Genomic DNA, 13,705 nt, shown 5'->3' with positions numbered 1-13,705 from the left:
AATCCACATCAAGTTTGTTGCTTGATAATATAACTCCCAATCAAGTAAGCCCAATCCTCCTCTAGTTCTAGCATCTTGTAAAAATTTGAGTTTTATTCTCACTTTTTCCCCTTGCCAGATAAACTTCAAAACTATTTTATTTAGATCTTGAAAAAAATCCTTACCCAATCTGATTGGGATTGTCTGGAACACGTATAAGATTCTGGGTAAAATGTTCATTTTAATTGTAGAGATTCTTCCTATCATTGATAGTTGTAGATTTTCCCATTTCATCAAGTCAGTCGTGATTTGTTGTTTTAGTCTAGTATAATTGTCCTCCTTAAGAGTACTACATCTAGATGATAAATATATCCCCAAATATTTAACCTTGCTTGTGATTTGAATCTGCAAAGCTTCTGACAACTCTTTCTTTTGTCTTGATGGTATGTTCTTTGTCAAAATCTTTGTTTTGTCTTTGTTTATTTTCAAACCTGCTACTTTTCCGTACTCCTCTATTTTTTTTATTCGAGATTCAGTCAGGATCTCTCCAGAAAGTTGGCAGTCCAAAATAATAACAATGGCTTAGTGTGGAGGAGGAAGGCGCTGAGCTCAAACTACGAAAGCTCGGCAGCGCGGAGGCCTTCAGCTGGCCCGCAGGCACCTGAAAGTAGGTGGTCGTCTTATATGCCCAGTTGCCTTATTAGGTGGAATATACGGTATATTTTCTAAAATGAAATTCTTTAGATGGAATATCGTACTGTGGTTAAAGAGAAAGGTAAAAATACTATCTTATATTGGCACAAATGTTTGTTGTTCAGTTAAATATTTAGGTAGGAAAGAAATAATAATAAATCTAGCACAATATTGGTGATGATGTCCACTGAGAAACAGTAAATAAATGTGTGTATTTGAAAATGTCTATTTGATTTATTCAGCACCACCAACTACACAATTACAGGGATATTCATTCTTGTCTTCTAATTGTTGAATGTTATGATGATGCTAAATGAACAGACTTATGACTCATGCCTTCAGTTATGGCCATTGAAGCACCTCCTTAGTCATGTCATTGTGATCTGGGCACTTGGCAACACTTATAAAAAGTTGTCCAATGTCTTAGAATCTTGTTATTGCCAATTTCATTTTTTCCCACCAGCTTCCCCAGAAAGTTCATGCAGAACCCAGCAGGAAGATTCACACATCATTTCTGTCTACCACGAGAACTTGGCATGGAGGATTTTCATCCAGGCTACAGAGACAAGTGGCTTCCCTGTCATCTCTAAGGACTCACTGAAAATGATTCCTGTTCCCAATCCTGTTTGGACAATAGAGAATCTTCATGATTCTGGCAGGTGACTGAAAAAACTCTCTGCTAAAATCCAAGCCTTGAAGAACTTTTAGCCCCAGAGCAGATGTTTTGTCTGTATTCTGGGACTGAATACCACATAATGACAAAGAGATTTTTTTTTTTTAGAAATATCTGTAAATTTATTAAAAAGAAAAAACTGAAATATCCCATTGGCATAAGTATCCAGACTCTTCATTCAGTACTTTGTCGAAGCATCTCTGGCAGCAATTGCAGCCTCAAGTCTTTTGGGGTTTGATGCAACAAATTTTGCACACCTGGATTGGGGGATTTTCTGTCATTCTTCCTTGCAAATCCTCTCATGCTCAGTCAGGTTGGGTGACGACCGCCAATGGACAGCCAATTTCAGGTCCCTCCAGAGACGCTCATTAGGGTTCAAGTCCCTATTGAACAAAAGGGAGGCGGGGGAACCCTTGCAGGGCAGAGCTGAAGAATATGCCCAATTCTTAGCGGACAAAATTGCTCGGTTTCGGACGGACTTGGACTCCACACCCGCAGTTCCAGCCGAGACTCAGGGGGATCAAGTTCAACAGCTCTGGGTTGAGTTTCAGGAGGTTACCCCCGGGGATGTGGACAAGGCCATGAGAGCTGTGAGTTCCTCCACCTGTGCTCTGGATCCGTGTCCCTCATGGCTGGTTTCTAACTGCAGTGAGGTGACACGAGGCTGGATCCAGGCGGTTGTAACCGCCTCTCTTCGGGAGGGGAACTTCCCCGCCGCACTAAAAGCGGCGGTGGTGAGACCCCTTCTGAAGAAGCCATCCCTAGATCCAGCTGTCCTTAACAACTACCGCCCGGTCTCCAACCTCCCCTTTCTGGGGAAGGTTGTTGAGAAGGTGGTGGCCTTCCAGCTCCAACGGTCCTTGGAGGAAGCAGACTACCTAGACCCCTTCCAGTCAGGCTTCAGACCCGGTTACAGCACTGAAACCGCCTTGGTCGCATTGATGGATGATCTTTGGAGAGCCAGAGATGAAGGACATCCCTCCATCCTGGTCCTCCTTGACCTCTCAGCGGCTTTCGATACCATCGACCATGGTATCCTTCTGCGAAGACTGCGGGAGGTGGGAGTGGGAGGCACCGTGTTACGGTGGTTCTCCTCCTACCTCTCGGACAGGTCGCAGTCGGTGTTAGTGGGAGGGCAGAGATCGTCCCCAAGGCCCCTGAAATATGGGGTGCCGCAGGGTTCGGTCTTATCCCCCCTACTATTTAACATTTACATGAAACCGCTGGGAGAGATCATCCGTAGGCACGGGATTAGATACCATCAATACGCGGACGATACTCAATTGTATCTGTCCGCCCCGTGCCAAATCAATGAAGCGGTTGACGTAATGGACCGGGGGCTTGAAGCCGTCATGGACTGGATGAGGATTAACAAGCTTGTGCTCAACCCAGAAAAGACCGAGTGGCTGTTGTGTTTCCCTCCCAAAAATTTGGCCACTAATCCAACACTCAGGCTGGGGGGTCAAATTTTACACCCCTCAGAGAGGGTTCGCAACTTGGGAGTCCTCCTGGATCCACAGCTGTCATTCGACCATCATATAGCGGCTGTGACCAGGGGGGCATTCGCCCAGGTACGCCTGGTGCGCCAGTTGCGTCCCTACCTGAACCGGGAGGCCCTCACAACAGTCACTCGGGCCCTCGTGATTTCTAGGCTGGAATACTGCAACGTGCTCTACATGGGGCTGCCCTTGAGGTGCATCCGGCGACTTCAGCTAGTGCAGAACGCAGCCGCGCGAGTGATCGCGGGTGCACCCCGATTCACCCGCATTACACCTATCCTCCGCGAGCTGCGCTGGCTACCTGTCGATCTCCGGATGCGCTTCAAGGTGCTACTGATCACCCATAAAGCCCTACATGGCAGTGGATCTGGATACTTGAGAGACCGCCTTCTGCCAATTACCTCCCTACGACCTATAAGATCTCATAGGTTAGGCCTCCTCCGTATTCCATCGGCCAGCCAGTGTCGGCTGGCAACTACAAGGAGGAGGGCCTTCTCAGCAGCGGCCCCGACCCTTTGGAACGAGCTCCCCGTAGAGATTCGTACCCTCTCCACCGTCCAGGCCTTCCGCACAGCCTTGAAGAACTGGCTCGCCCGTCAGGCCTGGGGATAAGGACCATTACCCCGCCCGAATGTTGTATGCATGTTGTTTGCTATTTTATTATGTGTTGTCGTCTTAGTGTTGTATTCCCCCTTCCCTGGTTTTCTGTGAGCCGCCCTGAGTCCCCTCAGGGAAAAGGGCGGCCTACAAATAAAATCAATTCTAATTCAATTCTAATTCAAGTCAGATCTCTGGTTGGGCCACTCTAGGACATTCACAGAGTTTTCCCTAAGCCACTGTCCTGCCGCCTGTCCCCCTTCCCAGCCCCACCAGAAAAAATATATGAAAAATTACAATTATTTCTTGGATATCAAGTATGCAATGCATTTTATAGGAACTGAAGAGAATAGGACTGTGTATGGCAACTGAATTGACTCTCTAGATATATTTCTAAAATATTAACAGGCGAAAGTCACTGATGCAGATCAAACTGAAAGTAAATAGTCACGTACGTTAATGTCTCTATTGTGCATTGTGGATGTTTGAGCCCATCACACAAGGGTTCCATTGTTTTCTCATCTGAGTTCTGCATCTTCAAGTATAAATCTCTCAATCTCTGGTTTTTGCTGAGTACTTCTGCAACATGCCTGCTGCAAGATTCAGTCAGGATCTCTCCAGAAAGTCTGCAGTCCAAAATAATCACAATTATTTTTTGAAAAATAATTATGGATTATATTTTTATAGGAATTCAAGGGAATGTATGTATGGCAACTGAACTGCTTTTCCTTGGATATATTTTCAAAATATTACTCAATTTGGAATATTTCTGTTCATCAAACTGAAAGGAATAAATGTTGACTTATTGTAGTTTTGTAAGAAATTCACATATTCACTTATTACAATTTTGATTGAAATATTATTCACAGATTATATTTTGTAAAATGATTTTTTAGGTGGTACAAATGGAGTTTTGAGGGGGACGTGAATGTCCCTATTGGCCTTCTTTCTAATCTGCAAAGCCTCCTCAATCCTTTTAAAAGCAGCGCTCCATAGATGCACAAAAGCTTTTCAACCACAGACTTGGAAGCTTCAGGGGGTGATAATCTCGTGCAACTTCAGGCACATATTTGTTTTTGCAGAGAATGGGTGCGTGAAGTCCCATGAGATCAGGGCACCCAGAAGCTTCCAGTCTGTGTGCAAAATGTGTTTGCATGCCAAGGCTTAAAGCAACACGATTTTGCTGCCAAAACCTCCCTTGGCCGTGGAAATGCTTTTCCGTGCCAAGACAGAATTTTATCTTAGAAAACAGAAGGAACAGAAGATGATATGGTTAAATATCACAATTGTAATTATCTTTCTTTTAGATATTCCCCCTCACTGACAGTGGTTTCCACCAAGGTCCTCCGTTCTGGCAGGAACAGAGGTTTAATCCCATTGGTCAAAGGGTCTGACAGATCCCTTTAAAAGGGGCTGCTGTCCAACCCTTCCTCAGCCGGATGTTTACCTTACTTGCAATAAAGAACTGTTATTGCTGAAGCCTTTGTGTGCCTCTCCATTACCCGATCTAACATTTTCCACGGATACTTTTCCAGAATTCAAGAGAAAGTAACACATACCAAACTTAAAAGTAATACTGATCACTCACTGTAGTATTTCTATTTTGCAGTGTGGATCTTGAAGCCCCTCACACAGCAATTTTGCTGTTCTGTCATCTATGTGCTTGGGATACAAATATAACTCTTTCAATCTCTGATTGTTCTTGAAGACTTCAGCAAGATGCCTGCCGCAGGACTCTTTGAGAGACAATCCTATCAAACTGAAAGAACAGCAATTACTCAGAAGAATTAGAATAGTTAGTAGTATCACATGTAAAAATAGACAATAATAATTAAAAACAAAACAAAAGGAATAAGTACAGTAATGTAATCAACAAATCATATGGTTAGATATAGGTAAAGATAAAGGTTCCCCTCACGTATATGTGCTAGCCATTTCCGACTCTAGGGGGCGGGGCTCATCTCTGTTTCAAAGCTGAAGAGCCAGTGCTGTCTGAAAATGTCTCTGTGGCCATATGGCGGCATGGCTAAATGCAGAAGGCACACAGAATGCTGTTACCTTCCCATCAAAGTGGTTCCTATTTTTCTACTTGCATTTTTACATGCTTTCGAACTGCTAGGTTGGCAGATGCTGGGACAAGTAACAGAAGTTCACTCTATTACACGGTGCTAGGGATTTGAACCACTGAACTGCCGACCTTTCTGATCAACAAACTCAACGTCTTAGCCACTGATCCAGCGTGTCCCTATGGTTAGATATAGACACTACATTATAAGTACCCTATAAGTACCCTATAAATAATTTATAATTATAAGTCAAAGTAAAAAATAAGTCCTAGAATGCAAATATTGGATTTGGAACATTTCATGTGTGCAGTTGTAATCTAAAATGTATTCCAAATAAAATGGAATTCTAAATCTAATTTCCTTTTAAAATAAGAAAGTAATCTAAACAGTGAAATATATTCTCACAATTTGATTAGCAATTTTTCATCAGAAGGGATCAAACATCATTTTCAATAAATAAAAATATAACATAATCGTAGTACTCAGTATATATTTTCAAAATGTGTGGTTTATTAACCCTTAATAAAAAAAATATCTCAGAGTGAAATGGGATTGCAACTTTCAAAATTTGTTCCAGACTACAATGGATTAGTTACCATTATTCTTGAGCATGAAATATTGCCAGCGCATATGGAAGAGGGAGTGAATCTTTTTATTGCATTTTCAGTATTTCAGTGGAAAAATGTTACTGATATTGACAGTCATGATTGGAATAATATACTGCTACTGGCAAAGCATCTTACACCAAATCTCTCTTAATATAATTGTTGAAGGTAAATTCAATATTCTATTTAATGAGTTAAGTATTTCCGTGTTGCGTTGCTTTTTAGAATGTATAAGAACGTGTGCTTCGATAATGAAGGTTGTTCAGAATTTCCAATGCTAGCTATGTGTTAGCTTTCTGAACCTGGCTGCCAAACAAACTTGTACTGTATCCTGAGAATTCTAAGCCTGTCATTTTCTACAACAATTCTGCTCACTGTGGCAGGACTTAGAGCGATATTTCACTGAGGACAGAATGGACTGACCGGTGCCCCATCGAGGCCGTCTCACCCGTCTTCAGTTACCGACAGAGACCTTTCTCTGGAAGAGGGCTGACGACCTCTCTTGGGCATCCAGAGGACACCACCGATCCAAGAATCTGACCAGGATCAGGACAAGTTAATCAAAATTACGCCGGCTGAGAAAGAAGACGCCTGCAGGCAAGTATCAAGGAAATTGTAGAACCACTTGATTAGGAGTGGAAGAGGGGGCCCAATCACCCTCCTGAGCCCAGGATAGTGTCCCTTCCAAATAGAATCGGCATATCCTAATGAGGCTCTAGGTTTGTGTGAGAGGTTAATCTGCTGCAGTTCCTGTTGGTGACCGTGAGCCTCCGGGCCTGCAGATCAGCAGAAAGTGTGTTAGAAATAGAACATGGGAGGGGGGAGCGTTCCTCGAACGTCCCTTCAATCCATGTTGAAAAAATTTAAAAGAGGTTTTAATGGAGGTTATGGAGATCCCAAATCCAACCCAGGGGAGCTAAAAAGATTCTGTGAAAATGAACGGTCAACCTTTAATGTAGGATGGAAACCTGAGGGCACTTTTAATCCAGACATCATTTCAAAAGTACACCCCCCAGATGAGATATGATGAGTGAATACCCGAATTCTACCCATACCAAAACCTGATGGCTCTTTTAGGCCCGTGCAGGATTTGAGAATTGTGAACCTCGACACGGTCACCATCCATCCCATTGTCCCCAGTCCCTATACTCTTTTGAGTCTGATTCCGGCCTCAGATACTTGGTTTTCAGTGGTAGATTTAAAAGATGCCTTCTTCACCATCTCAATATACAGGGACAGCCAAAAACTGTTTGTGTTTGAATGGGAGGACCACGTAACAGGTCGTATGCTTGGATTAGACTTCCCCAAGGATTTAAAGGATCACCTACCCTTTTTGGTGAATCCTTGGCCTCAGACCTAGAAAATCTCCAGCCTTGTGAAGACAGAGATGTGCTACTCCAATACGTAGACAATATCTTAGTGACAGGACAGACGAAGGAGACTTGTTGGAAAAATACCAACCAATTACTCCATCTGTTAATGGACAAGGGATATCGTGCCTCAAGAAAAAAAAGCACGGTTAGTAAAGCCCCAAGTCAAATACTTGGGATATTCCATAAGTCAGGGACAAAGAGCAATAGGACATGAGCGAAAAGCGGCTGTGTGCCGAATTGCGGAACCAACAACCAGGAAAGAGTTGCGGGGATTCTTAGGTGCAGCAGGATATTGCAGAATTTGGATTCCAAATTTCGCTCTTTCAGCCAAACCTTTGTATACCTCCATAAAGGGGGGTAAAAAGGAACCCTTCCTTTGGGGGCTGGAACATTTGAAGTACTAAAAACAGAATTATCCCAAGCTCCGGTAATGGGACTTCCCAACTTAGAAAAACCTTTTAATCTCTTTGTGGATTTGAAAGATAACACTGCTCTGGGAGTCCTGATGCATGAAAAGGGAAGTTGGCAGCAACCTGTGGCTTATCTATTTAAGCAACCTGACTGCGTTGCAAAAGGTTGGCCACATTGCCTAAAAATTCTAGCCGCCACGGCTCTCCTAATGGAGGAACCTAATAAATTAACTTTTGGACAGCCTATCACTATTTACACCAGCCACGCAATTCAAGGAATTTTAGAAATGAAGGGACATTTATGGTTAACAAACCCTAGAATTTACAAATATCAGGTACTCCTGACTCAAAATCCACAAGTGACCTTAAAGCAAACAAATGCCCTAAACCCTGCCACCCTTTTGTCAATACCGGGTCCCAAAATTGAGCATAATTGTATGTGAACCATTGAGAGTCAGTTCTCTTGCAGACCAGACCTAACGGACGTGCCATTGAAATCTGCAGAATATAACTTGTTCATTGATGGATCAAGCTTCATTACTACAGGAGAACGTTATGTTGGCTCTGCGGTAGTCTCTCTTGACCAAGTCTTTGAGAGTGGACTTCTCCCAAAAGGCACTAGTGCCCAAGAAGCAGAACTATGGGCTTTAATCTATGCATTAGAAAAGATCAAAGATGAAAGAGTAAATATGTGGACTGACTCTAAATACGCTTTTCTCACCTTGCATGTTCATGCAGCTGTTTATAAAGAAAGAGGTCTTTTAATGGCCTCAGGGAAGGAAATCAAACACCCCTTCCTGATTGAAGGTCTCAGAGCTGCTGTCAAAATGCCAAAGAAAGTCTCTGTTATGCATTGGAGAGTCCATCAGTAGGGACAAGATGAAATAGCCAGAAGGAATAGGGTGGCTGACAAAGAAGGGAGACTAGTTGCAACCATGGATGATCAGGGCTGCCCTGACATATCCATTTATGTAGCGCTAGAAATGCCAAACGAACTTAGCCCTAGATACTCCAGGGCGGAGGAACTCCAAGTGACTGTAGACTTGAAAGGACTAAAGAATGGAGAATGGTATCTACTTTCGGACGGAAGAATCTTTGTACCCACTAATATAGCCTGGCAAGTAGTGAAGGAGTCCCATTCAACAACACACATGGGAAAAACTGTATTAGCCAAGGAGCTTCAACGTATAGCGTACATCAATCGCCTTCACTCTCTATGTGCTCATGCCAGCGAAAGATGTAACATGTGTGACAAAATTAATCCAAGGCAAGGACCTAAACTTCCCCCTGGGAGCCAGCCTAAAGGGTATTACCCCATGGATTCATTAGTTGTTGGCTTCACAGATATGGCCAAGTGTGGACTTTATAAAGCTATGTTTGTCATGGTGTGCAATTACACTGGGTGGCCTGAATACTTCCCCACAAAGATGATGCAAGCCCGTGAAGTAGCTAGAATCCTACTCAAAGACATCGTGCCCCAATATGGAATTCCCTCATATATATGATCAGATAATGGGCCAGAGTTTGTGCATCAAGTAACCCAAAAGCTAGCAAAATTGTTAGGGACCCAATGGAGGCTCCACTGTTCTCTACACTCCCAAAGTGGAGGCCGCGCAGAACGCTCAAACTGCACTATTAAGGAAAAGATAACTAAGGTGTGCCTCGAAACCCACCTTAAATGGGTAGACGCCTTACCCTTAGCCTTTTGGTCTGCAAGATGTACTCCACAAAAAGGACTCAAACTGTCCCCTTTTGAAATGATGTTTGGATGGCCACCGGTAATAAGTTCTAATTTGAAAAATCATGTAGGGGACCTAGGACAGCTGGGGACCGCATGGGTGGAGAATTAAATAAATAATGGTGGGAGAATTAAATAAGCAAGTACAAGTAATCCAATAATATTGTGTCACCTTTACCCCACCATTTTTAACAAATTCCAGTCATAATATTCAGGTGGGGGACAGAGTGTGGGTAAAACCCTGGGAAGGGGAGAACTTAAAACCTAGATAGAAGTGCCCGTATACTGTAGTTATGTGTTCTCCACTTGCAGTAAAATTTTTAGAATCCAAATCTTGGATTCATTAGACCCGCATTAAACCAGCCGCTGAATAATACTGGGAGGCTGACTCGGACGAATCTCGTCCCTTAGTAATACACTTAAAGAAATACCCCCTATAAGCCATGCTACCAGCAACCGGATAGCTCACATACAGGGCAGAAGAAGCCCTACTGAAACCACACTGGAAGCTGGTTTCTCGACGTATGGCTAAAGAATTGAAGAAAGGAAAAACAACGTTCCAATTTATCAATTGCAAGATGAATTAGAGAATTTGAGCACCTGTCAGCATATGGTGGTGCAAGCTTTTATATCTGTAGCCACTATATCCTTTACTTTCGTAAGTTTGATTATCCTTATTATAATTTGTTGTTTGTTTCTAAAAATTAAAATTTGGTCTTGTGGAGAACCAGAAACCGATACTGTAACACTCCAAACTATATATAATCCTTGCCTTCTCCCTGACTTGGTGAATCTATAGGCAGAAAGGAACTGTGTAAAAGGAAATCTTGTGTGAGGGGTAATTATGAGTTGTTTGTGGCTTTGGCTGTTATTGGCAAAAGGCATGCTAAGTGATAACTTCCTGACTATTAACTCCCCATGTTGCGAAAATACCCAAGAAATGCACTTAGCTCTTGAAGAAGGATCCGAAGATGTCAAAAATCCCAGAGTACAAGGTAAAAACCCATTACAGGGAGGGGAACAGGTCCACTCCTGTCAGTGGCACATTATTTATCCCTGGGGGATGAAACTGCAAGCCAATTCCAACACTTCCAGCCAACTATTTGACAAACATTGTAAGAAAAAGGGCAAAGCCTAGGGAAAACGGACCCCTGCAACAATTAAGAAAAGGGAATTACATGTTAAGAGTGTTGGAATTAGGTCAAAGCTTAATCAATCAGTCTGATCCTGCCCTGGGTCAAAAATGCTGGTTGTGCTTGTCTGCTGGACCTTCATCTTATCATGCGGTGCCAGTTGAGCCAGATCTTTGGGAAAAGACCAGAACTATGATAGTCTTTGACAAGGGAGGCAGATGGGGAACTAAAACGGCAGAAGCCCAGCTACATGGCGATCTGTAGGATGCACTTAAAAGACTGAGGATGAGCCATTTCCCCATCATTGGCCCCATAGCAGTTGGTGTAGAAATTATAGGGTCACTCTCCTTGTGCATAAAACGATATCAGGAATCTGGCATTCCTGTGGGGTCACTATCAGAGGAACAATGCCCATCTGAAATGTACCTTGCCCCCAGGAAAACCCTCGTGGATATGAAATTAACTCACAGCATGTTTCCCTCTGCTCACAAACTCTTCCAACAGAAAGTCACTTTCTCGCTCACGCCTCCACTCGTTTTTAACTGATGGGAGGGGAATCTGACTACTGGAAGATGCCCAAGGCCATTTCAGCCACTCCGACTTTCTGTTTGGCTTTCAATACTTATTTATTTATTTATTATTTATTTATTTGTCTTGTATGCCGCCCACTCCCGGAGGACTCCGGACGGCTCACAAAAGACAAGGGAAAGGGGGGAACGAGACAAAGACAAGATATTAAAAACAAAACCAACATTCACAATTTCTATGGAGGTAGATGCTTCTCAACTCCCCTAGCCTGCTTGAACAGCCAGGACTTGGTGGCTTTGCGGAAGGCCGGGGGTGTAGTAAGGGTCCGGATCTCAACAGGAAGCTCGTTCCAGAGGGCCGGAGCTGCAACAGAGAAGGCTCTCCCCCGGGGAGTCACCAGCCGACATTGGCTGGCAGATGGAATCCGGAGGAGACCTAACCTGTGTGATCTAATTAGTCTGAGAGAGGTAATCGGCAGGAGGCAGTCTCTCAGGTACCCAGGTCCGATGCCATGTAGGGCTTTATAGGTAGCGACCAGCACCTTGAAGCGGATTCGGAGACTAATAGGTAGCCAGTGCAGCTCACGGAGGATAGGTGTAACGTGGGTGTACCTTGGTGCACCCACAATCGCTCGCACGGCTGCATTATGGACTAATTGGAGTCTTCGAACACTCTTCAAGGGCAGCCCCATGTAGAGCGCATTACAATAATCCAGTCTTGAGGTCACAAGGGCGTGAGTGACTGTCTGAAGGGCCTCCCAATCCAGGTAGGGTCGCAATTGGTGCACCAGGCGGACCTGGGCAAAGGTCCTCCTGGTCACAGCCGACAGATGGTGTCCTAGAGTCAGCTGTGGGTTCAGGAGGACTCCCAAATTGTGAACTCTCTCTGAGGGGTGTATAATTTCGCCCCCCAGCCTGAGAGATGGAACTGTTAGACAATCTTTGGGAGGGAACATCAGAAGCCACTCAGTCTTGTCTGGATTGAGTGCCAACTTGTTTGCTCCCATCCAGACTCCAACAGCCTCCAGGCACTGGCACATCACTTCTACTGCTTCGCTGAGTTGGCACGGGGCAAACCGATACAACTGCGTATCGTCTGCATATTGGTGATACTTAATCCCGTGCCAGCATATGATCTCACCCAGCGGCTTCATGTAGATGTTAAATAGGAGGGGGGACAGGACCGAACCCTGCAGCACCCCATACTTGAGGGGCCTTGGGGTCGATCTCTGCCCTCCGACCAACACCGACTGCGACCTGTCCGAGAGGTAGGAGGAGAACCACCGCAAAACGGTGCCTCCCACCCCCACCTCTCGTAACCATCGCAGAAGGATACCATGGTCGATGGTATCGAAGGCCACTGAGAGGTCAAGAAGCACAAGGATAGAGGGGTGACCCCTATCCCTGGCCCACCATAGATCATCGATCAGCGCGACCAAAGCAGTTTCTGTGCTGTAGCCAGGCCTGAAGCCCGACTGAAAGGAGTCTAGATAATCAGCTTCATCCAAGGACCGCCGGAGTTGCAAGGCCACCACTTTCTCAACAACCTTCCCTACAAAGGGAAGGTTGGAGACTGGACAATAGTTGCTCAAAATGGCTGGGTCCAGAGACGGTTTCTTCAGGAGGGGTCTCACCACCGCATCCTTTAAGAGGGGTGGGAAGATTCCCTCCTGAAGAGAGGTGTTCACAATCATCTGGATCCAGCCGCGTGTCACCTCCCTGCTGGTCGAGACCAGCCAGGAGGGACACGGGTCCAGTATACAAGTGGAGGCACTCACCACTCCCATGGCCTTGTCCACTTCATCAGGAGAAGCCCGTTGAAACTCAATCCATAAAGCATGCTTAAGACCCTCCCCCGGTATCTCAGCTGGTATCGTGCAATTGGAGTCCAGCTCTGTCCGAATCTGAGCAACTTTATCCGTCAAATACTGAACAAATTCCTCAGCTCTACCCTATAGAGGGTCGCCCGCATCCCTCCTTTTCAAGAGGGAGCGGGTTATTCTAAACAAGGCGAACATTTCGCCGCCCGTATTGCCACGAGATAGGTTCTAATAAAGGCTCTCATCAGTGCTCGGTCTGACTCAGATTTACTGGCCCTCCAGCGGCGCTCTAGGTGTCTCTTTTGGCGCTTCATCTCCCGGAGTTCCTCGGTGAACCAAGAAGCCCTCCTGGATTTGCCGCCTCGGAGAGGTCACAAAAGCGCAATCCGGTTTAGAGCCCCCACCGCCGCGGTATTCCAAGCAGCGACTAAGGACTCCACCGGATTGTGGATGATAGTGTCAGGTATTTCTCCAAGCGCTGTCTGAAACCCCATTGGGTCCATTGGGCGCCTGGGGCGGAACCACCTAATCGGTTCCTCCTCCCTACAGTGGGGGATTGGCTTCCGAAAGTCAAGCCTCAGCAGGAAGTGAT

The sequence above is a fragment of the Thamnophis sirtalis genome, unplaced genomic scaffold (genome assembly GCF_051295495.1).
Source record: "Thamnophis sirtalis isolate CommonGarterSnake01/CBP01778 unplaced genomic scaffold, rThaSir2_p1.2 scaffold_1, whole genome shotgun sequence".
In the NCBI taxonomy this organism is placed as follows: domain Eukaryota; kingdom Metazoa; phylum Chordata; class Lepidosauria; order Squamata; family Natricidae; genus Thamnophis; species Thamnophis sirtalis.
Note: the sequence above shows the minus strand (reverse complement) of the source record.